At 45.5% G+C, this 27,384-nt stretch overlaps 1 non-coding gene across 2 annotated transcripts in view; it reads right to left on the reverse strand.

Moving 5' to 3' along the window:
• LOC137438455 (uncharacterized) overlaps positions 1-27,384 on the reverse strand; it is a 47,314-nt gene that overhangs the window by 16,253 nt on the left and 3,677 nt on the right. Inside the window, exon 2 of one of the 2 annotated variants that reach the window (XR_013621202.1) lies at positions 2,833-2,906. The exons of the other annotated variant lie outside the window; for it this stretch is intronic. This is a non-coding gene — a transcript (uncharacterized LOC137438455). The remainder of the gene's footprint in view (positions 1-2,832; positions 2,907-27,384) is intronic. 2 annotated transcript variants of the gene reach the window in all.

Consider the following 27,384-nt stretch of genomic DNA (forward strand, 5'->3'; position numbering starts at 1 on the left):
ATTCTATATTTTCAACAGCCGAATGTCGAATAAGACAAAAAATGTATTACTAATTTAATAATGTCAAAAATCTAGTCGAATCAGTCCTCATCGCTGGATTTGACTCCAGGATCATCGTCATCATCACTGGTAACATGTTCTTGACTATTGCAGCAATCGCTGCACCTGCAAAGGTCAGTGCAAGGGAGGCCAGCTCTGACGCAGGAAGAGTTTGTGCATTGGCATTTACTATGGTCGCATTTACAATGCATGTTCTGGAGTACACTCGGATGGTCCAGAGCGTCGCACACTCCCGTGTATTGAGGTATTCATCGTCCATCTTCCATCCATGATTCGCTGCACCTGGGGTACTGATTGAGGTGTCAAGACATCGACGATGAATCGCACGCTGATAAGCGGCTCGTAAGGTGTGCTGTGTTATGCAATCTCTGTTTGGTGGGAGAGCTTCATCGATTCAACATTTTATCATGAACAGATTGTAACGAGCTTCATTTACATCACGGCATTGCGGCTGATTGTGGACATTGCAAACAAACTTTTCCAGACCAGAGAAAATGTCATCACATGGAATCCAGTCAATGCCAAGCCGCCTGAATATTTGTACCAGAGACCTCTATGGGAGATGCAATGCCCTTAGTTTTCCCTTTCCTTTGAAGGCATTTATTTACACTGTCAGACACGTTGAAGGCTTGTCGTCCGAGAATGGGCGAGATAACTTGCTTACCTCAAATAACATTTCCGATGGTATCCGAGATCAGGTTTCTGAGTCTAATCCTTGATCGTAGCAGTGAATTAAATGACAGTTTCATTCCTCACCATCCAGGTTTTCCCATCTTTAAACACATTGACAATTTATTTGGAAACTAATGTCAGAAATCGGTATAATTGGGCCATTTTCAGCTGGCACAATGTGCAAACAACACCTTGTGCAGGCCGCCATATTGGATTGAGGAAGCAGGAGATGGGTGTACGGCTACGCATAGATGCCGTTGATTGGCTGCTCGCCACGGTCACATGGCATCTGAACACAATTTTTTGGCGATTGTTCTCTCGTTAATGTGCAAATAGAAACGTGGAAACATTTGCGATTCCTAATCTCAACACCATAAAGTACATCTGGTGTGAAAATTGGGTTGCTTAAAAAGATTTGCATCGAGATGACAGCCCAGCGAGTTTGGCCCGTGGCCTAGTAGCAGTCAATAATGATGCCAGATTGAGGCTCATCAAGCTCAATGAATTCCATCATAAAATACCCAACAAAGGGTTCACATCTTTTTCAGAAGATTTACAGAATTTCATATCAACTCCAAAGAGTTTCAGGAAAAAAAAAATCATAGAACTTTCTCCAGATAGATCTTTTAGTCACGCGACAATGTCACATGTTGCCACCATTTTGCCCGAGTGGGAAAGCAGCGGAGGGATTTATTTAATGTGAATATTATTTGGTGAATTTGCTAACTTACAAGTCACAGATCAGCAAAATATGTGACTCCTTGAAATGGTAAACGTCACTCACCTCAAAAAGTTATGTAAAGCTCGTCACATACTGTTTGCCGACACGACGCAACAGGACCGGCAGTGACGGATCGTGTACAATCACGTTTTTGTTGTAGACTGCCGCACACCACGAAACTGTAGATGACACTATTGTCGGAAAAATGGCTATGAATAAGAAATGCAGAGAGAGGTTGAGAAGGGTGAAAGCTCTGAGCAATGCTGCTTCAGCATTATTGCTGGTATGTTGCTGACGGTGGTGTGGGGAGGAATGGGGGCAGGAAAGGAGAAGATGGATACAGTAGTACGCTCACAAGAGGGAAAAAGAGAAAGAAGTGGCTGTGGGTAAAGCCCTAGGTGAAGCGAATGCAGGTGGGTTCAACGACTTGCTAGTGGAGCAGGATCAACGACTTGCTAGGGGAACTTTCTGCAGGAGATGAATGCTCTTATTCTAACATCCAGAGGATGCATTCAACACTCTTCAATGAGCTAATGGAGCGTGCCAGTCAGTGGATAGCGAAGATAAACAACATTCAGGGGCACCATCTCAACACCTTTGCTGCTCTTTAGCATTCCACTTTGAATATGATTTCCTGCCAAAATCATACAGGTAGGTGTGATCCTGGCCCAAATCTACAAGCTGGGCCTCTTTCTCTTCTGCCCAAAAGTCTGCTATATTGATGGTATGCTCGAAGTCTATGAAACTGAAGCGAAAATAATTAATCAATACATTGCACCACGTCGGCGATCGTTGCAGACAACCGCACACTCCACGACGATCCAGCTGTTGCCAACAACACGTTCTAAAAGTTGAACACGTTCAACTTTTACGATTGCCAACACGCTTGAAAATGTTATTGACGAGTCATCAACTGCCACACATTACACGACTATCAAAGAATAAAGCCACAGTGATGGAGGTTCTCAATGACACATCCATCTCTGTCCTGGGATGACAAATAAATAACAAATAATCCATGCAAAATATATTTTAAAAATACCACAAAAAAAAAACATCATTATCCAAGTTCCAAATAATTTTCTCAATTTATAATCAATCATCGACAACTGCCTCGACAGTGGCTCTAGAAACAGGTGCAGATCTACATCTCCAACACAGTCGTCCATCATGCAGATCATCCTCCAATTTCAACTGTTTCGGCAATCAAACTTTCAGTGGTGAGTGAACGAGATTGAGAAACCACACTTAGCAGCAACATGCAGAAATAATGAAATGTAAAAATAAATAAACAGATTTCCAAAATTGATATGAAAATCGAAGTAAAATGGACGCTGGGTAGAAGATAACACACTGAAAGGGGAGAATGAGGGACGTACCTAATTTTTGACAAAAATCCAGATCTCCCACCAAAATGGGGGACTTGGCTGGCACCTCTGGAATATGGAACATGCTGTGAATGTGCAAGAAACCATTGGGCACATGACCGTTAGTATGTTACTTTAACTGTGGTTAATAAACTTACTCAAGAGAATAAAGCAAAACACCAGCATCATGTACCTTCTCAAAATCAAAGGTGAGCACTACTGCCCATGTCGCACGAAATGCCATCAATATAGCAGGACAAAGGCAGAGGAAAGCAACATGTACACAGCAATGGGTTAACATCAGCAAAACTTTTCATGACATTCCATCTCTCGATATTTACCCTTATTATTTTACTTCATTTTGTTTATCCACCTCACCTCTCCTACCTTATCTCTCCTCACTCTCATTCACTTTCCTTTTTCTCTTTTATCTCTCCTTCATAGCAGTATTTACCTTCAAATATTAGAGCCTATAAACACTACATGACCATAGGTATGTGGACAACCGAACATCACACATCTCATTCCAAAATAATGGGCATCAATATGGAGTTGGTCCCCCCCCCTTGGCTGCTACAACAGCCTCCACCCTTTTTGGGAAGGCTTTCCACTAGATGTTGGAACATTGCTGTGGACATTTCCTTTCATTCAGCCACAAGAGCATTAGTGAAGTCGGGCACTGATGTTGGGCGATTAGGCCTGGCTCACAGTCGGCGTTCAAATTCATCCCAAAAGTATTCGATGGGGTTGAGGTCAGGGCTCTGTGCAGGGCAGTCAAGTTCTTCCACACCGATCTCGACAAACCATTTCTGTATGGACCTCACTTTGTGCACGGGGGCATTGTCATGCTGAAACAGGAAAGGGCCTTCTGCAAACTGTTGCCACAAGTTGGAGGTACACAATCGTCTAGAGGGTCATTGCATGCTGTAGCATTAAGATTTCCCTTCACTGGAACTAAGGGGCCTAGTCCGTAACCATGAAAAATAGCCCCAGACCATTATTCCTCCTCCACCACTCTTTACAGTTGGCACTATGCATTCGGACAGGTAGCGTTCTCCTGGCATCCGCCAAACTCAGATTCGTCCGTTAGACTACTAGAGGGTGAAGCATGATTCATCACTCCAGAGAACACGTTTCCACCACTGGAGAGTCCAATGGTGGCGAGCTTTACACCACTCCAAACGACGCTTGGCATTGCGCATGGTGATCTTAGACTTGTGTGTGGCTGCTCAGCCATGGAAACCCATTTCATGAAGTTCCCGACGAACAGTTGTTGTGCTGATGTTGCTCCAGGGGCAGTTTGGAACTCGGTAGTGAGTGTTGCAACAGAGGACAGACGATTTTTATGCACTGCACGCATCAGCACTCGGCGGTCCCATTCTGTGAGCTCGTGTGGCCTACCACTTCATGGCTGAGCTGTTGTTGCTCCGAGACGTTTCCACTTCACAATAACAGCACTTACATTTGACCGGGGGAGCTCTAGCAGGGCAGAAATGTGATGAACTGACTTGTTGGAAAGGTGGCACCCTATGACGGTGCCACATTGAAAGTCACTGAGCTCTTCAGTACGGCCCATTCCACTGACAATGTTTGTCTATGAAGATTGCTTGGCTGTGTACCCTCCAATGTCGGGTACCATTCGCTTGGTGTTTTGTTAGACATAATGATTACAAGTTGGTAGTTAAATACTATTGTACTCCCCTTAATCGGTAATCTGAGCGGGTTACGGTCAAGTAGCTGCAACAATGCTGTATATGGCATATCGTCTTTTCCATCAAATTCATCAATGATTACTACTTTTTGACCAAGGTAACCATCCCACCATTGTTCTGGTGGTTTAAAGTAGTAGCTGTTTTCTTCTTTTGCTATTTCAAATGCTAATTTCCTTTTTCTGACACCTGTTGGGCCAACTAGCACTAAACATGTAGTTTTAGTCTCTCTTTCTTTGGCATTCATATCATGTAAATGTTGTAAAGCTCTGTAATGCCTAAGATACAATAAAGGGTGCTGATTCATTAACTCAAAGATTGGTGTCAAGCCTTTTTTATTATTCACATCATCACAACAAGCCGTTAACGGGCTAACTGCGGGCGAGCCGCAACTAAAGATTGGTCCGACTCGGGTTAACGTCTTCGTACAATACTTCCGTGCTGCTTTAACATTACGACAATGCTCGAAATGTGCCCCAACCAACAACGGAATAGCACTAAGCAGCTAGTTACGGCTGAGCTGGCGGCAGAAGCGACAGAGTCCCTGGAAATGTGGCGTTCCGGCTTCCCCTTGCTCCTTCTGGAATACATATTCGGTAGTTGGCTGGTAAGGTAGGGTTATTTAAAGTAAAACACCAGGCCCAGCAAGGCCCAAAGTCGGCACGCCTGGACTTGTTAAGCATGGTGGGGGTGGTGTTTTTTATTTTGTGGCTGTGAGTTGTTTTTAATTTCGTGTTTCGTGGCTGTGAGTTGTTTTTAATTTCGTGTTTCGTGGCTGTGAGGTGTTTTTTATTTTGTGGTGGTGAGGTGTTTTTAATTTCGTGGTGGTGAGGTGTTTTTAATTTCATGGCTGTGAGGTGTTTTTAATTTCGTGGCTGTGAGGTGTTTTTAATTTCGTGTTTCATGGCTGTGAGGTGTTTTTAATTTTGTGGTGGTGAAGTGTTTATAATTACGTGTTTTCAGTGTCGTGGTGGTGAGGTGTTTTAAATTATTTGGTGGTGAGGTGTTTTAAATTACTTGGTGGTGATGTGTTTTAAATTATTTGGTGGTGAGGTGTTTTAAATTACTTGGTGGTGAGGGGTTTTAAATTATGTGGTGGTGAGGTGTTTTAAATTATGTGGTGGTGAGGTGTTTTAAATGATGTGGTGGTGAGGTGTTTTAAATTATGTGGTGGTGAGGGGTTTTAAATTATGTGGTGGTGAGGTGTTTTAAATGATGTGGTGGTGAGGTGTAATCGTCCCAAACTTCCAGTCTGCACCTGCCCCTATGTATGTGCTGAGAGTTTCTTTTTTGAATTGTTTTTTTTTTTTCAACTTACATCTTCAACCTAAATTGCTTATAAAAATGTAATATCACAAACACTACAAATAAATTTGTGCAAAATAATTGTTTGTATTATGATTGGTGTAAATCATGACAACACAACAACTCAGGTACAGTCATTATCCTCAGCTAAAATAAGCCTGCCCTTCAGTAACGAGGCGTGGTGAGGCGAGCGCAGTGAGCCGAGCCAAGCTAGTATATTGTTGCGGATATGAGATTGGCCTCCATCCATATCCGCTTGTAAATATTCCCCTATTTCCCCAATACTTCCCAACTATCCCCAATCCCCCATTCCCTAGTCCCATTTTCTGTAAACAACACTCTGTAGACCCGACCTCCCCCTATTTCCCCCATTAAATGTCGCATCCAGGTCCACCGCATCTCACGTAGACAACTATAGGACATCTTGCTAGTTATTCTTAGTCTATGTCAGTTAAGGACTTGTTTCCATTAATTCTGACTCTTCGTTGCACCAGAATGTGATTGTATGGCACCGTTAGGAAGTTTAGGACCTCCCAATACCTCCCCGCAGCTCTTCCTCATGGTACAACAACAACAACAACAACAACAGCGGCGGCGGCGCGGGGAGTGTGCGTCCTCACTCCGGCTTGGTGAGCCGCCATTGAACATGTGCTCGACGGGGTTACCAAGTAGGGGCTCGCTGTCAGCTCCTCGTCAAGGGCGGAGCCCGGTAACCCCCCGCACCCAATAGAAGCGGCGGACCGATTCCATCTGGGGCGGAGCCAACGAGCCGAGGGCGTGTCACTCCCCGCTGAGCATGCGCAGGAAGAGGGAGGTGACGTCAGATACGCGCTGGACTTGAAGGAAGAGAGACGCCACCTCCGAGCGCTGCAATACCTCCCCGCATCTCTGGACCGGACTGTGTTTGATTCTGCCCCTGAGCCAAGGTGCACCTTGTGCTATCGACTGCCTGTCCTTCCCTGCCATCAATCCCTGTGTAAGTCAGTCTTGTTCCGTTTGTCTGTGGTCTGTCTGGGAGAGATAAGATTGTGTCTAAGTGCCTATCTCTTCTGTGCTTTACCTCTTACCTTGTAATCTACCCCTTTTCTGCACCACCAATTATATCCTCCTCCAGAGGTCTTGAGAACTGTACCCCTTGTGTCGTTTCATTTATCCCAGCCGTTGTGTCCTTTCCTTCATTGATTTAGCATAGCGCGATTTGGTCAACGTCGGGTGGAATCGGGTAAACTGTGCGAACACGGCGGCCATTCCGCTCGGCCCATCATAACATCTTAATCCGCGTGTCCGTAACAATTGGTGTCGAGGAGTGAGATCGGATCCGAAGCGCGCTTCACGCGCTCGAAATTATTAACTGTGAAATTTGTTTTGTTTTAAAATAAAAACCCGAATTTTGAAGGTCGCGCTATGGCAGATCAAGACGGCTGGGTTCCGGTGGAGGAGAGTGAGGCAGGGTCGATCCAGGACCAAATTGAGGGACATGAGGAGAGCGAAGCAGTGAGGGCGGCAGGTTCGCAAAATGGCGTCCTCGCGCACGAGGTTGCGGGCGCGCAAAATGGCGCCTCGCACATTGCTACGGCGGCCGCACCCGCTGCACAAGTGGGAGGGATGGCCCAAATGCAGGCCCTCATGGAGCAATTTATGGTACAAATGCAGGCGTCCCTCAACCTGCAGAAGGACGATATGAGGACTAATAGTGAGCAAATGAGGGCTGATAGTGAGCGATTGGGTGAGCGATTGGAGGGCCAAATGGGGGTAATGAGGGACGAAGCGAGGGGTACCGGTGAGGGGTTAGAACAAAGGATGGGGGCCCAGATCGGAGGGTTAGGGAGTAGAATAGAGGGATTAGGAAACAAATTTGAGGGATTAGACAATAGATTAGGGGAAATACAGGAGGGGTTAACGGGGGTAGAAAACAGAATGGCCGCTCAAGAGAATCAAATGGAAGGGATGAAAAAGGGGTTAGAGGGGTTAGAAAACAGTATGGAAGGCAAATTGAGGGACATGAGGGACCAAGCGGAAAGGGAAGTTAAAAAAATGGGGCAGCAGATAGAGGGGGTCAGAAGGGGGGTAGAAACTAAATTGGATGCTCACAGGGAGGAAATGGAGCAGATGAGGGTGGCATCTGGGCAGGAGATGCAAGTGATGGGAGAGGAGATCAGAAGAGGTGTGAGTGAGGAGGTCGGAGGAGTGCGTGAGGAGGTGAGGCACTGTAAGGAGCGCATGGAGAAGGAGGTGAGAAAGGGGACTGTAAAATTGCAAGGTGGTATAGAGGACCTGACGCAGGAGGTGGAACAGCTGACGGTGGGACAGACTGAGTTAGTGGAGCAGGTACAAAGGAACACTGCGGTACTAGGAGGGTTAAAAGCGACACAGAAAGAACTAAAAGACGACTTGATAGCGACGAAGAGGGAATGTCAGATGGTACGTGAGGGACTGACAACGAGGTTGGACGAGGTGACAGAGGTAATGGAGACGAAGGACCGGCAGGTGAGGACGCACATAGAAACGGTCAAGGTAGCCTTAGAGGACGAACTTGAGGAGACGTACCGGGAAATAAAAGAGGTGAAGCAGAAATTAGAAGAAGTGGAAGAAGGGGTAAGCGAAATTAAGAAGCGACGGAGAGGGGATAAGAAAGAGATAAAAGAGGAAGTAAAAGAATTGGTCCAAAGTCTGTGTTCGGATCGTGATGATGTGCTCATTAACCGGATGAGGGATTCGCAGGTGATGGAGGAGAAGCGAAGAGAAAGAGGACCCGGTGTAAGTGGTGACCAATATGGTCGTGCGTATGATGCGCCAGGTGATTTAATGAGCTTGGGGGTCGAGATGGACCCGGGTGTTCGTGAGAGGCCGTTGGTGAAGTGTGCGACAGGTCTGGTGTGCGAAAAAGGAGGTGTGCGAGAAAGTCCGACTCTGGGGTGTGTGAGGAAAAAGTGCGTGCCAAGGAGTGAGGGTGCTGGCGAGAGTGAGTCGGTCGTAGCGCGTGTGCGAGGGAGCACATGGAAGCGCGTAGTGAGGAGTGTTACGGAGGGTGTAAAGGGAGAATGCACGCCTGTGGTGAGTGTTACAGAGGATGTAACGGGAGAGGGTGCGCGAGAAAGGTGTGTAACGGACGGGTGCATGAGGAAAGAGTGCGCTATCGAGAGTAAGGGTGAGTGCGCTGTCAAGAGTGGAGGTGAGAGTCGTAAGAGTGACACGGAGCGTGAGTTGGTTGTGACAGGTGAGAAAGGAAGCACACCTGGAATGGTAGAGCGTGTGTGGGAATGCACGCTGGAATTGGTAGTGAGGCACGTGGTTGGGTGTGCGAGTGAAAGCACACCTGTGATTGTCACAGAGGAGGTGACCGAGGAAGGGGCGCGAAGAGGTGTGTTGGTGAGGTGTGCGACCAACGAATGTGTGCCAAAGTGTTCGGTGGTCAGGTGTGTGACCAAGGCTGTGAGTGGAATGAGTGTACCGAGGTGTGTAAGGAAAGGTACGAGGAGCATGGGAACGGCTGGAGGTATGAGCAAGCAGGGGGAAGCGTATGCATGTAAGCATGCAGGTGAGGCATCGACGGTAACCGGGTTAGCGGTTAGAGCGACTTATAGCCGAATCGGGCCCTCGGTGCGTGCCGGGCTTCGCGTGCTGCGAGAACCAGCGGGGATCCGAGCCACGGCGGGTTCGAAAGGACCGCCGTACGCGTTCCACGCTGGGCCTCGCTTTGAACGGCCGCGTCCGTGCTCCACTAGGCGGAGCGGGCAGCCCGATAGGAAGGGTCGTCATGGCGACCACTTGTTGTTGAGGCATTCCGGCAGGTCGAGATCGGGCCATGGGATGGCTCCACGCCGAGGTGGTGCGTGGGATCTCGGCCCGGGTAAGCCCCCGTCCCTGCCCCGAATGCGGGATGTATCCAGCCGCTGGCACAAAACAACCCGCATTCATTGCTCGGCTGTACGAAGCCGAGCTTTAGACGTGAATTGGCGCACCGAGAGGCATTAGTAAGTAGACGGGTGACGAGGATAGTGTTTTGGCCCCGAAATTAGAAAAAAACAAAATTTGATGATTGGCAAAGGATTGGCAGTAATGATTGGCAGATGATGAGGGGCAAATTTTTGATTTGTTGAAATTTGATGTGCAAAATTGGTAGTGGGAGATGCCCGATGTGGTGGGATGGCAACTCTGTCATCCCTCACAAAGGTGGGGCAAATGCACTAGGTTTGTGGGGTTTATGGCAGTGAAAACTAGCCCGGGTGGGTTAGGTTATATTGTGTGTAGGGATCTAGCGAAGATGACATTAGGTAACGTTAAGATTAGTTAGTGACTGATACCTGTAGTGGGGACGCAGGGGGACATATTTACTCATTTGTGAACATCTGTAAAACTCGCACTCAGGGTTGAGTTAATAGTAGAGGGAACTACATCTGAGTGCCACACTAAAGTAAGTAAAAATTTATCGGGTCGGGATGCCCCGAGGTAGAGAAGGGTGCAATGTTGCGGATATGAGATTGGCCTCCATCCATATCCGCTTGTAAATATTCCCCTATTTCCCCAATACTTCCCAACTATCCCCAATCCCCCATTCCCTAGTCCCATTTTCTGTAAACAACACTCTGTAGACCCGACCTCCCCTTATTTCCCCCATTAAATGTCGCATCCAGGTCCACCGCATCTCACGTAGACAACTATAGGACATCTTGCTAGTTATTCTTAGTCTATGTCAGTTAAGGACTTGTTTCCATTAATTCTGACTCTTCGTTGCACCAGAATGTGATTGTATGGCACCGTTAGGAAGTTTAGGACCTCCCAATACCTCCCCGCAGCTCTTCCTCATGGTACAACAACAACAACAACAACAGCGGCGGCGGCGCGGGGAGTGTGCGTCCTCACTCCGGCTTGGTGAGCCGCCATTGAACATGTGCTCGACGGGGTTACCAAGTAGGGGCTCGCTGTCAGCTCCTCGTCAAGGGCGGAGCCCGGTAACACCCCGCACCCAATAGAAACGGCGGACCGATTCCATCTGGGGCGGAGCCAACGAGCCGAGGGCGTGTCACTCCCCGCTGAGCATGCGCAGGAAGAGGGAGGTGACGTCAGATACGCGCTGGACTTGAAGGAAGAGAGACGCCACCTCCGAGCGCTGCAATACCTCCCCGCATCTCTGGACCGGACCGTGTTTGATTCTGCCCCTGAGCCAAGGTGCACCTTGTGCTATCGACTGCCTGTCCTTCCCTGCCATCAATCCCTGTGTAAGTCAGTCTTGTTCCGTTTGTCTGTGGTCTGTCTGGGAGAGATAAGATTGTGTCTAAGTGCCTATCTCTTCTGTGCTTTACCTCTTACCTTGTAATCTACCCCTTTTCTGCACCACCAATTATATCCTCCTCCGGAGGTCTTGAGAACTGTACCCCTTGTGTCGTTTCATTTATCCCAGCCGTTGTGTCCTTTCCTTCATTGATTTAGCATAGCGCGATTTGGTCAACGTCGGGTGGAATCGGGTAAACTGTGCGAACACGGTGGCCATTCCGCTCGGCCCATCATAACATCTTAATCCGCGTGTCCGTAACAATATATATATATATATATATACTAGCCGAAAGCACCCGGCGTTGCCCGGGTTCTTTTTGAATGAATTTACTACTATAATTCAGCTTTTACTCGCGGCCGTAGAAGATTGACTACTATAATTTAGCTCAGCTTTTAATTGTGAAATGGGCCCAGCCCGGCCGAGGTGGGCCTCAACCGGTCTCGCCACCTAGCCTAAAACCTTCCGGGGGCCTGTCCCGACATTTTTTCTGTTGGAGGTTTCCTCCTATCTTTCACGGTTCAGGAGATTAGCGCGCGCAGACAAACAAACAAAAACTTTCTTTTATAATATACGAGCTGAAAGCACCTGGCGTTGCTCGGGTTATTTGTGAATGAATTTACTACTATAATTCAGCTTTTACCCGCGGCCGTAAAAGATTGACTACTATAATTCAGCTCAGCTTTTAATTGCGAAATGGGCCCAGCCTGGCCGATGCAGCCTCGACCGGCCTCGCCACCTAGCCTATAACCTTCCCGGGGCCCGTCCCGACATTTTTGGTGCTTTTTGAATGAATTTACTACTATAATTCAGCTTTTACTCGTGGCCGTAGAAGAATGACTACTATAATTTAGCTCAGCTTTTAATTGCGAAATGGGCCCAGCTTGGCCGAGGTGGGCCTAGACCGGCCTTGCCACCTAGCCTATAACCTTCCCGGGGCCTGTCCCAACATTTTTGGCTCTTTTTGAATGAATTTACTACCAGAATTCAGCTTTTACTCGCGGCCGTAGAAGATTGACTACTATAATTCAGCTCAGCTTTTAATTGCGAAATGGGCCCGGCTCGGCCGAAGCGGCCTCAACCGGCCTCGCCACCTAGCCTAAAACCTTCCCGGGGCCCGTCCCGACATTTTTTGTATTAGAGGTTTCCTCCTATCTTTCACCGTTCAGGAGATTAGCTTGCGCAGACAAACAAACAAAAACTTTCTTTTATAATATAGAGAGAAAAGAAGAGATATATATATATATAGTAATATATATAAATATATATAGTATAAATAAGAAATCTTTACAAAATAATTAAAAAGGAAAAGCTAAAATGTCTTGAGTCAATAAGTTTAACCCCAATACGATGACACTCCAAATTGAGCTCAGGTGCAGCCAATTAACTTTGATCATCCTTGAGACGTCTCTAAAACTTGACTAGAGTCTACCTGTGGCCAATTAAATTGATTGGACATGATTTAGAAAGAAACACACCTTTCCATATAAGGTTCCACAGTTGACAATCAGATGTCAGAGCATATCAGAGCAGAAATTATCCCATGAAGTCCAAGCAACTGTACGTATAACTAGAGATATAATGGTGACGAGTCAGATCTGGGGAAGGGTATATAACAATTTTTAGAGTTGGAATTTCACAAGAGCACAGCGAGCTCCATCATTAGGAAATGGACCAAGGTCCTTCTGACCAAGGTCCTTCTTACGCAGTTGCTCAGTTTGGTCGGACGGCCATGTCTAGGAAGAGTCTGGGTAGTTCCATATTCTTTCCATTTAGAAGGACCTTGGTCAGAGATTGGCCAATCACCGATTGACCACTGATGGAATTACAGAATTCCTTGGCTGAAATTGGAGAACCTGCCGGAAGGACAACAGTCCCTGCAGCATTTCACAAATCTAGGCTTTATCGGAAGTGGCCAGATGGAAGCCACTCCTGAGAAAAAAAGAAAAAAAAAGCACATGACAGCATGCCTGGAGTTTGTAAAAAGGCAAGTGAAAGACAGACCACAAGGCAAAAGATTCTGTGGCTTGATGAGACAAAAACTGAAGTCTTTGTCGTGAATGCAAACTACTAGTCTGCCGGAAACCGAGCACAGCTCATCACCCATCTAACACCATCCCGAATGTGAAGCATGGTGGTGGCAGCATAATGCTATGGGGATGCTTTTCAGCATTAGGGACTGGGAGACGTGCAAGTATAGAGGGAACAATGAATGGAGCCAAATACAGGCAAATCCTTGAGGAGAGCCCACTTCGGAGTGCAAAACACCTTAAACTGCAGTGAAGATTTACATTCCAACAGGGGAATGACCCCAGGCATGCAGCCAAAGTAACATTGGAATGGGTTGGTTTTTTTTTTGTTTTTTTTGGCATACAAGATCTCGTGAAAGAGCTAACATTAATCACACAAAAAGTCAAACCGACACATAAAACACAAAATAAGGGGAGTGGCAGACGATGGGGAGAGAGGGGGAAGGACACAAACACACATTTGAGAGCAGGGACATCAAGAGAACTGTGGGAGGGAGAAGGCTTGGGGGAGGTGGGAGAGAGGTATAAAACATATGGACACTGTAAGGACTTCCAGGAAAGAAGTTGGAATTTAAAAAAAATGGATCTGGGGTGACTTAATGGGGGTAGAAAAGATCGAAGTTTTGGATGGGGGGAAGATAAGAGATGGTGGTGAACAGCTGTTTTAAAGACCTGGGGGGAGGAGTGGGATTGAAGGGAGTGGGGGAGTTTGTTCCAGAGGCGGGAGAAAAGGGGAATGAAGGAGTGAAGGTGAACAGTGAGCCTAGATTTTGGCAGTTTAACCATAAGAGGGTTGCTGGCAGATCTTGTGCAACCTGTAGGAATATTTGGGGAGCAGAGCACAGAGAGTGCTGGGGTAGCAAGGCCGGAGAGGAGTCGGTAGAAGACAGAAAGACCACCAACCTGCCTGCGGTGAGTGAGTGAAAGGCCCTCGGAGTTGGCTTCATCGCAGGAGATTCCAATGATTCGGAAAGCTTTGGTTTCAACAGCGTGAAGCTGAGCTACGTGTGAGGCAGGAACACCGGCCCAGACGGGGGAACAGTATTCCATTGAGCTGCGGATGAAAGCCTTGTGTGTGGTGAGGAGCTCAGGTGTGCCAAGGAAGGACTTCGCATGACGGAGGATGCCCAGTCGGCGACTGGCTTTGGAGGCCAGCTTGGAAATGTGATTTTCCCAAGAAAGATCATGGCAGATAGTGAGACCCAAAATCTTGAGCGACAGAACTTCTTGGAGAGGATTGTTGAGAAAGTAGATGGGAGGGTTTTCCAGTCGGTCTTTTTGGAGACATAGTAAGGGTGCGAGATTTGTCAGGATTGAAAGACATGTTCCACTTGTTTGACCAGTCTGTGATTTTGTCCAGGTCTGCAGAGAGTGAGGAGGCTGCAGACTGCCGATCTGAGCGATGAGGAATGGAGCGGCAGAGAGTGGCGTCATCAGCAAAGAGATAGAGAGGATTTTCCACAGAGTCTGAGAGATCATTGATGAAGACCAGAAAAAGCACAGGGCCCAGAACACTACCTTGGGGAACTCCAGCCAGAACAGGAAGTAGAGATGAGAGAAATCCATTCAGGGCCACAAGATGACTACCACCAGAGAGGAAGTCCGCATGCCATGCGTGGAGATTTCCATGGATACCATAGGAGGAGAGTTTGGTGAGCAGAGCTGGGTGCCAGACCGTATCGAAGGCACGTGATATGTCGAGGGAGAGAGTTCTAATTTCCTGTTTGGCATTGAGGACCTCCATCCATTGTTGAGACAGCAGAAGCAACATGTCTAGAGTAGAATGACCTGGTCTGAATCCAAATTGATGGTCAGAGATCATGCCATTGGAGAAGAGGAAGGATTTGATATCCGAAGCAATGATGGATTCCATGACTTTGCTGATAATTTATTGGGAACAGGCTGATTGGTCTGTAGTTGCAAGTATATGTTTTTGCACCTTTTTGTGTAAAGCGGTAATGTTTGCTGATTTCCAAGATGCCAGCAGATGACCGTGAGCAAAAGAGAGGGTGAAAAGAACAGAGAGAGGGTGAGATAGAGCGGCAGAGCAGGCTTTTCGGACCCGTGGGCTGATGCCGTCTGGTCCAGTTGCAGAATCAGAGTCGAGGTTTGACAAAAACTTCTCCACCTTGTCAGGAGAGGACACAGAGTTCAGGAGGAGCTGGGTTCGACTGGGTAAGGTGGGAACAGAGAGAGATGGGTTTGGGACACAGGATTTTGAGGCAAACACAGAGTTGAGGCATTCGTCTTTGTCACGTGCGGTGTCAACTGTGTAGACATTTGAGGTAAGGGAGGGAATGGAGGGGGAACAAACACCAGAAACAGATTTGACCAGACGCCACCAGGATTTGGAGGAAGGGGACAGGTTTGAGAGGTCATTCTTGAGTGTAGAGAGATAGTGCTTCCTGGCACCCCTGAGGGTAGACACACACGTGTTCCGAGCTTGGTGGAAGGAACTGAGATTGCCTTCAGTTGGATTTGCCTAACAAGAAGCAAAGGCAAGTTGTTTCAGGGCAACTGCCTCACCACAATATTCAGTGTACCATGGACGGGAGGAAGAGTATGACAACTGAAGACGAGATGGGATAAATCTGTGCATGAGAGAGAGCAGTTTGCTTTGGAAGAATTCCCAGGAAGAATTGATGTCAGAGGCAGTAGAGATGGGAGACCAGTCCAGATGATTGATGGCTGCTTGCAGACCATGCACGTCGGCCTGAGTGAAAGGTCAGACTCGTCGACGCTGAGGAGGCTCTCTTAAAATGGCCAGAGAGATGTCCACTTTAACAAGCACATGATCAGACGAACCGATTGGAGCAGAAGAGCAGCAGATATTTGCAGGGAAGTTTGTCATTACCAAGTCTAGAAGAGAAGATACTCCATTGACTGACATCCGGGTCAGGAAATTGACAGACTGTGTCAGTCCCAATGAGTCGCAGAAGTCCTTTGCTGAGGTGCCATGGCTGGTGAGAGAGGAACCCACACCCAGCCAGCTGGCATGATGACAGTTGAAGTCGCCACATATGAGCAAGAGAGAGTTGGGGTGAGTTGATAGAAGTTGGTTCATGTTGTCAGACAGCGAAATGTAAATGGAGTCATCACTGTTTGGAGGACGGTACAGAACACATATGAACAAAAGGTGGGAGCGGAGAAGAAGCCGTAGCCAGAGGTACTCCTGGGGGTGGGGGTGGAGAGAGGGCAGTGCAAGGAGAGTGAGGAAGAGAGTTTTTGATAAAGATAGCAACCCCACCACCAGGACGAGGCTCAGGTCTATCATACCGGAGGAGGGAGTAACCAGGAAGAGATATTAAGGAATCAGAGACATCTTGAAGGAGGAAAGTTTCTGTTAAGCAGATCAAGTCTGGATTGTCAGAAGCAACCTGAATGGAGACATCAATCAGGTTTGAGCGTAGGCCCCAGATGTTTTGAGGTCCATATCGCTAATGAGGAGAGAGGGGGAGCATCGGGTGCAGGACAGGGGAGGGGAGGGGTAGGGTCAGATGAAAGATGAGAGGGGGAGGTAGGGAGAGCAGTTGATAGTGTGTCAAAGATTACAGAATAGTTACAAGAAAGGGAAGGATGAGGAGGACGAAAGGTTTGATGTTGATGGGATGAGGCACAGTGAGGGATTGTTTGAGGTGGGGCAGATGAAAGTAGAATGTTGGGGGAGGTGGAGGTTTGAGATAGAAGGGAGATGAAGTGGGGAGGAGGCAGCTTTGAGGAGGAGTTGGGAGGAGGGAGAATTGGAGAGGGATGGTAGGGGGGGAGATTTGAAGGGGAGGGGTTGGGGAGGAGTTTTGAAGGGGAGGGGTTAGGGGGGAGTTTAGGAGGGGAGGGGCAAGGGGGGAGTTTAGGAGGGTAGGGGCAAGGGGGGAGATTTGGAGGGATGGGGCAAGGGAGGAGTTTAGAAAGTGGATGATTTATGAAAGACAAACATTTATAACAAATTGGGTTTATTGTGATTTTCAAGTTATAGATCCGTTTAAGAACGATAGAGGAGGGGTGGAATGAAGGTGAATTTTGAGCATGTAGTGAGGAAAAATTGTAAGAGATAGAATTTTTTTTTGAAGTGGAATGAGTTGAAGGGGAAATTGAAAAGAGCCTTTTAAATAGGAAGAAAAACAGTGTGTTGTGATATACCACTGAATAAAAAACTGCAGGGGAAAGTTTAAACATATTTAAACACAACCGTGAAGAACAATCTTATATTCACAAAAATACGAATGGGGAGAGGGCCTCGAGGGACAACCACAAGTCACGTGAACAGGGCAAAAGGTGGAAGGCAAGGAGATAATGGGGGCAGGGCGAGACAGGGCACGTGGACAGAAGCACATGATGAGACAACAGCACACGTGGAGAAAGGGAAATAAATGGTTTTTTTTTTGTTTTGTTTGGGGGGGGGGGGGCGGATTTAAAACTTTAGACAAAGAGTAGATGTTCGGGGATGTTCGGGGGAGAAGGGAAAAATCTAAGAACCAAGCAAAAACAGCGAAGGAAGGAACTTAAGTTAACAAACACCGACGGGGGAAGCCTCAGGTTAAAAGGCCGCGCACGCGGAGCAAACAGAGAACGATTAATTTATTACGAGTTACTGGAAATTCAAACCAAAACGTACTAGAAACAAACAATAACGCAAAGACGATAAAATAACGAGTGGAAATTTGACAAACACACGAATGGAAAAAATAACAACTTTGGATGCCGGGAGAGAACAAAAGTCGCCACCTCGATCGAGAAAACCCAACTAGAATGTGAGAAACCCAACTAGAATGTGAGGCTTCTGAACTAGAATTATTGAGTGGCCCAGCCAAAGCCCACACTTGAATCCCATTGAGAATCTGTGGAAAGACTTGAAGATTTCTGTTCACCGACGCTCCTTATCCAACTTGACAGAGCTTGAGCAAATTTGCAAGGAAGAATGGGAGAAACTCACCAAATCCAGATGTGCAAAGCTGATACAGACATACCCAAGAAGACTCAAAGCTATAATAACTGCCAAAGGCACTTCAATGAAGTATTGACTCAGGAGATTGAAATCTTATGCAAATTTGATATTACTATGTTTTATTTTTATTTTGTAAAAAATTCCAAAAACAAAAATCAACTTTGACATTATGGGGTATTAAGTGGAGATCAGTGATAAAAAAAAATCTCAAGTTAAGCCATTTAAAATTCACGCTGTAACACAACAGAATGTGAAAAATGTCAAGGGGTGTGAATACTTTCTGAAAGCACTATATATTAACCCTCACCCCTATATTTTCCCACGTTTTGCTTCGAAGAACGTTTGATACCTGAATCATCAGTATTCCACGATGACATTCGATAGACATAGATACACTTTGCAAGAATACACTCAGTAAATATAATGTTATTAAAGTTAACATAGATTCTATTGAGCACTTGGATCAATGCAGGGGACCGGATATACATGTCCCCCAATGCAGGGGACACCGGTTAGAGGTTTATTACTGTACCAGATAAAAGACGCACAGTACTGGAGGTACCCGTGGTATCCGTGAATCATACACGTTGAAGATTTCTTCGAAAAATCTTGGTAAATCCAATTAGTAGTGTGATCGCAGCTCCATGTCAACACTATGCTGCACATGGAATTGGGTTACTGTGATCCTTAACCAGTATCGTCGTAAACAACACGACCATGCAGAACCCCACAAACAGGTGCCATTTATTGTGAATGTTAGGAAGTATTCGTAAATTCAGAGCTTTGTCTATCTCTGGAAAATCTGGAATCGACTATATCTGTCGACTCTCTGGAAAATCCTCTCTATCTCTTTGCTGATGATTCCACTCTCTGCCGCTCCATTCCTCATCCCTCAGATCGGCAGTCTGCAGCCTCCTCACTCTCTGCAGACCTGGACAAAATCACAGACTGGTCAAACAAGTGGAACATGTCTTTCAATCCTGACAAATCTCACACTCTCACGATGTCTCTCCGAAAAGACCGACGGGACAACCCTCCCATATACTTTCTCAACAATCCTCTCCAAGAAGTTCTGTCACTCAAGCTTTTGGGTCTCACTATCTGCCATGATCTTTCCTGGGAAAACCACATTTCAAATCTGGCCTCCAAAGCCAGTAGCCGACTCCGTCGTGCGAAGTCCTTCCTTGGCACACCTGAGCTCCTCACCACATACAAGGCTTTCATCCGTAGCTCAATGGAATACTGTTCCCCCCTCGAGAACGGTGCTCCTGCCTCACACCTAGCTCGGCTTCACGCTGTTGAAACCAAAGCTTTCAGAATCATTGGAATCTCCTGCGATGAAGCTACCTCCGAGGGCCTTTCACTCACTCACCACAGGCAGGTTGGTGGTCTTTCTGTCTTCTACCGACTCCTCTCCGGCCTTGCTCCCCCAGCTCTCTGTGCTCTGCCCCCCAAATATTCCTACAGGTTGCCCAAGATCTGCCTGCAACCCTCTTATGGTTAAACTGCCAAAGTCTAGGCTCTCTGCTCACCTTCACTCTTTCATTCCCCTTTTCTCATGCCTCTGGAACAAACTCCCTCACCCCCGTCAATCCCACTCCTCCCTCCAGGTCTTTAAAACAGCTGTTCATCACCATCTCTTATCTTCCCCCATCCATAACCTTGATCTTTTCTACCCCTGTTAATTCACCCCAGATCCACTTTTTTGAAATACCGACTTCTTTCTTGGAAGTCCTTGCAGTGTCCATGTGTTTTTTTTTTTACCTCTCCCCCACCCTCCCCACCCCCCCTTTCCCATGCCTCCTCCCCCCAAGCCCTCTCCCTCCCACAGACCTCCCGATGTCCCTGCTCTCCATCTTGTCTCCCACTCGCTTTATCATATGTTTCATGTGTCAGTTTGTCTTTTTGTGATTAATGTTGGCTCTTACACGAGCCTCGATCTTGGATACTACAAAAAAAAAAAAGAATCTGTTTGGATGAAGAAGATTCCTTGAGTGAAACAAACTTCCTCTGTACACAAGTGGTGATTAATTTAGTCTTGCCCCGAAGGGGTTTCAAGTCTATTGTAACCCCCATCTGTCTGTCTGTCTATCTTATCTACGTATATGTCCATGGCTATATATTTACATTTAATTTTCTTCTCTGCAACTGCTTGTCCAGTCGATGCAAAACTTTAAACATAGGGACTCTGCATGGAGAATATTTTATTGACAACTTTGATGTCATAGGTCACATGGTATGGCAGCCACATTGGATTAAAGGGAAAAATTGGACATCTTATCCAAAACCACTCACCAAAAAAATTTGAAACTTGACATATGTCATCAACTCCCCATTGAGTATATCGAAGATAACAATGACGCAATCAGTGAAGTGGCATTCCTCACATAATTGGTTGAATCAAAATCCTTATCCGAAAAACGATTTATGGAATTATTATTCGAGGCCATATCAACTCAATCTCGAAGAGATAACCTTATAAAATTGGTTTGTGATGTCCGGATGTCCTTATTTACTAATCGATTGCTCGGAAACCCAAAACAGCCCTTCTACTCGATGGTCCGCCGGATCGCTCATTCTTAGATTTTTTTTTAATGATACCACTCTAACAGCGCCTTCAGAAAGTATTCATACCCCTTGACTTTTTCACATTTTGTTGTGTTGGTCTGAATTCAAAATGTATTAAACTGATATTATTTTTGTCACCGATCTGTGCAAAATACACCATAATGACAAAGTGAAAACTTGTTTTAGAATTTTTTTCCAAATTTACATGAAATGCAGAAATATATAATTACCTGCGCCACCAAAGGTGGATGGAGGTTATGTTTTCACCCGTCTGTCCGTTTGTTTAATTGTCTGCCTGTCTGCGAACAAGATATCTCAAAAAGTTGTGGACGGATTCGGGCGAAATTTGGCAGTGAGGTAGTGAGTGTGACAAGGACGAAATGATTCGATTTTGGTCATTATCCGGATTCGGATCCGGCGACTAGAATTTTAAAGTGATTCTTCACCATTGAGCGACGGGGCCAAAAACGATACATAGCAGGATATCTCAAAAGGTTATGGACAGATTTGGACAAAACTTGGTGGACAGGTTGTGTGTGTGACAAGGACAAATTGATTCGATTTTGGTGAAGATCTGGGTATGCATTCGGATACGAGAATTATTTAATTTCCAAATGATTCTTCACCATTGAGTGATCGGGCGAAAACGATACATAGCACGATATCTCAAAAGGTTATGGACGGATTTGGACGAAACTTGGTGGACCGATTGGGTGTTTGACAAGGACGAATTGATTCGATTTTGGTGAATATCTGGATATGGATATGGATACTAGAATTATTTATTTTTAAGCGATTCGTCACCATTGAGAGATCAGGCGAAAAGTGATATATAGCACGATATTTAAAAGTTATAACGAAACGAGGTGAATGAATTGATTAGGTGACAAGAACAAGCTGATTCGATTTTGGTTCATTTACACAAGTATTTAGCCCCCTGAGTCAATACTTCATATAAGTCCTTTTGGCAGCGATTGCAGCTTCAAGCCTTTTTTGGTATTTCTGTATCAGCTTTGCACATCTGGATTTGGGGAGTTTCTCCCATTCTTCCTTGCAGATTTGCTCAAGCTCTGTCAAATTGGATGAGGAGTGTCGGTGCGCAGCAATCTTCAAGTCTTTCTACAGATTTTTAATGCGATTCAAGTCTGGGCTTTGGCTGGGCCACTCAAGGACTTCACGTTCTTGCTCTGAAGCCATTCTAGTGTTGCTGTGGTTGTATGATTTGACCTTGTAATTAAAAATGGGATCCATGCTTCCGCGCACGACCGGAAGAACGTCGAGAGCGGCCCATAAAAAGAATGGCCGCACGTGCTTCAGCTGGTTCTCTTTGGCTTGATAAAGCTTGTGGAGCACAAGCGAAATGTTGCCTGAGGCTAATCGTGCTCTTACTCTTTGCAACAAAATTGGAGAGTTGATTTTACTTTCAAATATTGGATGGCTGTGCCTTCTTTTTGATGTGTGTGTGTGTATATAAAAAAATAACCACCTTTAGAGGACATTTTTCCCCGCAAGCGGGGGTTGGCCTTTTTCGGAAACCGTGGTTGTTGTTGTTTTTTGGTTCCCCTTTTTGAAGCAATGTTTTACGGCCGGATGCCCTTCCTGACGCCAACCCTTTTTGCCGCCTTTAGCGACAAGCAGGGAATTACCAGTGAACTGGTACTCGATTAGCCGACCTCGGAGGGATGACAGGCTGAGTCAACCCCCCTGGCGTTAAATTCAGCGATCGACCGGGATTCGAACCCAGGATCCTGGGATCCTAAGCCAGCACCCTAGCCGCTAGCCCAACACCAGTGTGTGTGTGTGTGTGTGTGTGTGTGTGTGTGTGTGTGTGTGTGTGTGTGTGTGTGTGTGTGTGTGTGTGTGTGTGTGTGTGTGTGTGTGTGTGTGTGTGTGTGTGTGTGTGTGTGTGTGTGTGTGTGTGTGTGTGTGTGTGTGTGTGTGTGTGTGTGTGTGTGTGTGTGTGTGTGTGTGTGTGTGTGTGTGTGTATATATATGTACTTGGTCTCACTTCAAGGAAATGTTTGACACAATTGATAAAAAATAATGACGGCAACATTGGACTATGGGACGAGGACGAAAAATCGTTCCAGAAAGTTCTTTTTATTCTCCAGCCCTCAGTATAGGCCGTGGGCCAAGCTCGCTAGGCAGTCATCTCGATGCAAATTTTTTGAGGAAACCCAATTTTCACACCAGATGTATTTTATGATGTTGAGATTAGGAATCACCAATGTTCCTGCGTTTACATTTGCACATTAACGGGAAAACCGCCAAAAATTGTGCGAAAAATTGACCGTGGCGAGCCGCCAATCAATGGCGTCCATGCGTTGGCCTGCACCCATCTTCTGCTTCCTCAATCCAATATGGTGCCCACCCCCCCGCCCCCCACTGGGTGTTTTTTGCACATTGTGCCGGCTGAAAAAAGCCCAATTATACCGATTTCTGACGTCAGTTTCCAAAGCAATTGTCAATGTGTTAAAAGATGGGAAAACCTGGATGGTGAGGAATGAAACTGTCATTTAATTCACTGCTCCGATCAAGAATTAGACTCAGAAACCTGATCTCGGATACCATCGGAAATGTTATTTAAGGTAAGCAAATGATCTCACCCATTCTCAGACAACAAGCCTTCAACAGGTGTGACAGTGTAAACAAGAAAAAGAGCAATCAGAGATTGCAAATCCTCGCCAGGATGTATTTTCAGTTGTTTTTAAGGCTTTTGTTGTTAAAACAAATATGGCGGCGGAACCACGTGACCGATGACATCTTTTTTTTCTAAACGAATTTATTCCTAGATTATGCTCAATAAATTTCATCTTCATCGGATGAAGTTTTGTACTTGTCGAATTATGACGTCATAATGGAGGCACCTATGACATCATTAACATATTTTATTCCCCATGGAGAGTTCTTTACAATGAGCCATGTCTCAATTTTTTTCTATTCAGTGCTTTCGGAGATACAGAGGTGCAAAGTTTTTCGGTTTTTCCAAGATGGCGGCCGAACCACGTGACCTATAACGTCATAATTATCATTAAAAAATATACAGGTGGAGTTGCATCTGTGGTGAAAATTTCCGGACAATCGGTCCAACGGTTGCAGGTAAAATCATATTTATTCTCTGCGGACAAACAAACAAATAAACAAAAAGACAAACAGACAAACGGACTCAAATGCAATGCCCTCTCCTCTGGCGAGGGTAATAAATGCCTTCAAAGGAAAGGGAAAACTAAGGGCATTGCATCTCCCATAGAGGTCTCTGGTACAAATATTCAGGCGGCTTGGCATTGACTGGATTCCATGTGATGACATTTTCTCTGGTCTGGAAAAGTTTGTTTGCAATGTCCACAATCATCCGCAATGCCGTGATGTAAATGAAGCTCGTTACAATCTGTTCATGATAAAATGTTGAATCGATGAAGCTCTCCCACCAAACAGAGATTGCATGACACAGCACACCTTACGAGCCGCTTATCAGCGTGCGATTCATCGTCGATGTCTTGACACCTCAATCAGTACCCCAGGTGCAGCGAATCATGGATGGAAGATGGACGATGAATACCTCAATACACTGGATGTGCGACGCTCCGGACCATCCGAGTGTACTCCAGAACGTGCATTGTAAATGCGATCACAGTAAATGCCAATGCACAAACTCTTCCTGCGTCAGAGCTGGCCTACCTTGCACTGACCTTTGCAGGTGCAGCGATTGCTGCAATAGTGAAGAACACGTGAAAAGTGATGATGACGATGTTACTGGAGACAAATCTAGCGATGAGGACTGATTCGACTAAGTTTCTGACATTATTAATGTAATAAAATATGAAGAAGAAGATTCGAATGAAATAGCCTTGGGAAGGGTTGTCCGAAAAAGGAGGGGGTTTTGGTTTGGTATCTGTCCTTTGTGAGCGGACGAGAAAGGTAGGATTGGGGAATGAATTATTCACTTGCTTATGAACAATGAAATGCTAGTCCAATCTTTGCTGTAGTTCTGATATTATTCTTTGTTCTGTGCGTGTAGGGTATGTGGAGATATATTTCAATAAAGCCTCATATCTGGAAACCGAGGTCTCGACTCGATTTCGCAACAATTAACCTTGATATACATTGTGTTTTATTCGAACAGAATTTCCATTTTTTATGAAATTCCATTTTTGTATTCGGCTTTGTGTAATTATAATTTTTAGCTCACTTGGAACAAAATTCAGGCGAGCTTATGCGATGGCGCCTTGTCCGTCCGTCTGTCTGTCTGTTTGTCTGTAAACACTTGCAACTTCATCTCCGAAACCGCTGATGGGATCGTGACCAAATTTGGTACAAATGATATTTGATATGATGTGACTAAAGTTTGTTCACAGCATTAAAATAATAATAATAATAATAATAATAATCGGGGTATAAGGGGTCCATAGGGGGTCGAAGTGGATCCAGGTTTGACCGCCCCTCCCCCCCCCCCCCCCCCCCCCAAAAAATAGGAATTTGCTTTCTTCTCAGAAACTACACAAGCAATTCCAATGAAACTTCACCACAACCTTCAACACCCGTGATGTACCAAAGTTTATTCACGGCATTTAAAAAAATTGAGTCCTGAGGGGGTCTACTTGGTGGGGTTGACCCCCAATATAGGTATTTGATTTCTTCTGAGAAACTAACATACAATTCCAAATAAACTTGACCACAATGTTCCGTTCATCACCCATGATGTACCAACGTTCGTTCCCGACATTTATAAAAATTGGGGTCTACAAAATTGGGGTCTATGGAAGGGGGGGGGGGGGGGTTGCCCCCAAAATAGTTTTTTGTTTGTTTGTTTATTTAATGTCATGATTATGTTGGTATGATTATACATGCTGCCCTGTCTTCCAACAACCATTGAAATTGGTTTAAAATACCTTTAGTCGGTGCAGATACTGTTTATTCTACCAGGTGAGTGCCAGGGGTATTGCCCCTATTTTTTGTATTCCCTTGGTCCGCCTCACTCCAAAATGTTTAAGATTAATTTTGGTGGATAATTTTTTTTATATTCAAATTTGATGACGTTTATTTGATGATATTTGATGAAATTTGATGACTAATTAATGTGCATCGCAATTGGAACATTGATTTCTTGTATTCCTCATACTTGAATTGTGTAAAGTTGATGCCTCCCATGTCGAAATTCGCCATTAAACACCCAATTGATTCTACATATTGAATGGCCATATGCAAATTTGATGACGTCATATAAAATTAATGTGCAACCCAAGAAGCGGGAACATTGGATTTTTGGAATCAATGTACTCAAATTATGAATAAAAAAATATTTCCAGTTTGCCTAAAAAAATTGCATCGAAAATAATTTTAAAGCCTCGGAGATTTTGGCCCACCATCTGGTAATCGATAATTGTCAGAATGATCAGTTGGATGTATTAACAACATTTCAATTGGTCTCCTTTGCAAAAATGGCAGCCTTGGGAGTAGTTCCGCCTCAAATTTAGGGTGCGATTTGGTTGAGGGAAATGAACATCCACCAAGTAATACCAGCAGGTGGGATACCGGCCAGTTTAACGTCCCTCCAAGGGACAGCACACACATTGATGAATCACCCTGCCTGTGAAACATTGGAGGTGGGTGTGCGTACCTCGAGATTCTAGACGAGACCATCCTGTGGGTCCGAACCTAACCAGATTTTAATTCAAAATTCTGGCTCGATGCGCCAACACAACATCTATCGTGTTACATTACAATGTTACATCATCTACATATAGTGTGTTCAGAAAGTATTCACACCACTTGATTTTTTTCACATTTTGTTGTGGTACGGCCTGAATTTTGAATCGATTAATATGAGGTTTTGTTTTTGGCACAGATCTACACATAATGTCATGTCAAAGTGGATTTATTAATTTTTTTAGAATTTCTTTTTACAAAATAATTAAAAATGAAAAGCTGAAATATCCTCAGTCAATACGTATTTAACCCCTTTGCTATGATAATCCAAATTGAGCTCAGGTGCATCCAATTTACTTTGATCATCTTCGAGATGTCTCTAAAACTTGATTTGAGTCCACATGTGGCCAATTCAATGCATTGGACATGATTGAGAAAGAAACACACCTTTCTATTGTTAGGAATTTTGGGGTAAAGGAATATCTAGATCCAGGTAGATCTGCATAGGTAGGTACTCGACTGTCATGATAGGGAATCTACCTGTAATAAGTTCTATGTTTAGCCGGATGTCGGAACAAGTTGTATCTGTGTCCCCGCCACGAGGGGGCAGGGAATGCTAATTAGTACAGGGATTATGGGTAAAATTCCCTTGTGTGTCGTTCCCTCTGTGAGCAACCCAGTGTCCCTTATGGCAATACATCCTATAGACACTTAGATAGATCCATTAGTGCACACATTAATTAATTCCCCTCCGCCACAAAAAGACTTACAGGAAGAACAGGCAGGAAGCCAGATCGGGGCACCGCCGATGGGACCGCAGCCAGCCACATCACCAGCCACCATGGGCGACAAACATCGTGCCAGGCAGGCTGGAACCATGCCCAGGTAACGTGATTGGTTGGGGTAAGAAGCTAGCCACTGATTGGTGAAAGGAAGGTGGAAGGAAGCAGCACACTGATTGGCCACCGACCGTGGACACCTTGGCCAATCAGTGCGGATGGCACGAACACTCGGCCAATCAGTGCAGAAGGCGCAAAACCACTACTTAGAAGCAGGTCGCTGCGAATGGAGGACAAGTGCCGATGACGTCAG

Source organism: Myxine glutinosa, chromosome 13 (genome assembly GCF_964187855.1).
Source record: "Myxine glutinosa chromosome 13, kmMyxGlut1.1, whole genome shotgun sequence".
NCBI classification, from domain to species: Eukaryota; Metazoa; Chordata; class Myxini; order Myxiniformes; family Myxinidae; genus Myxine; species Myxine glutinosa.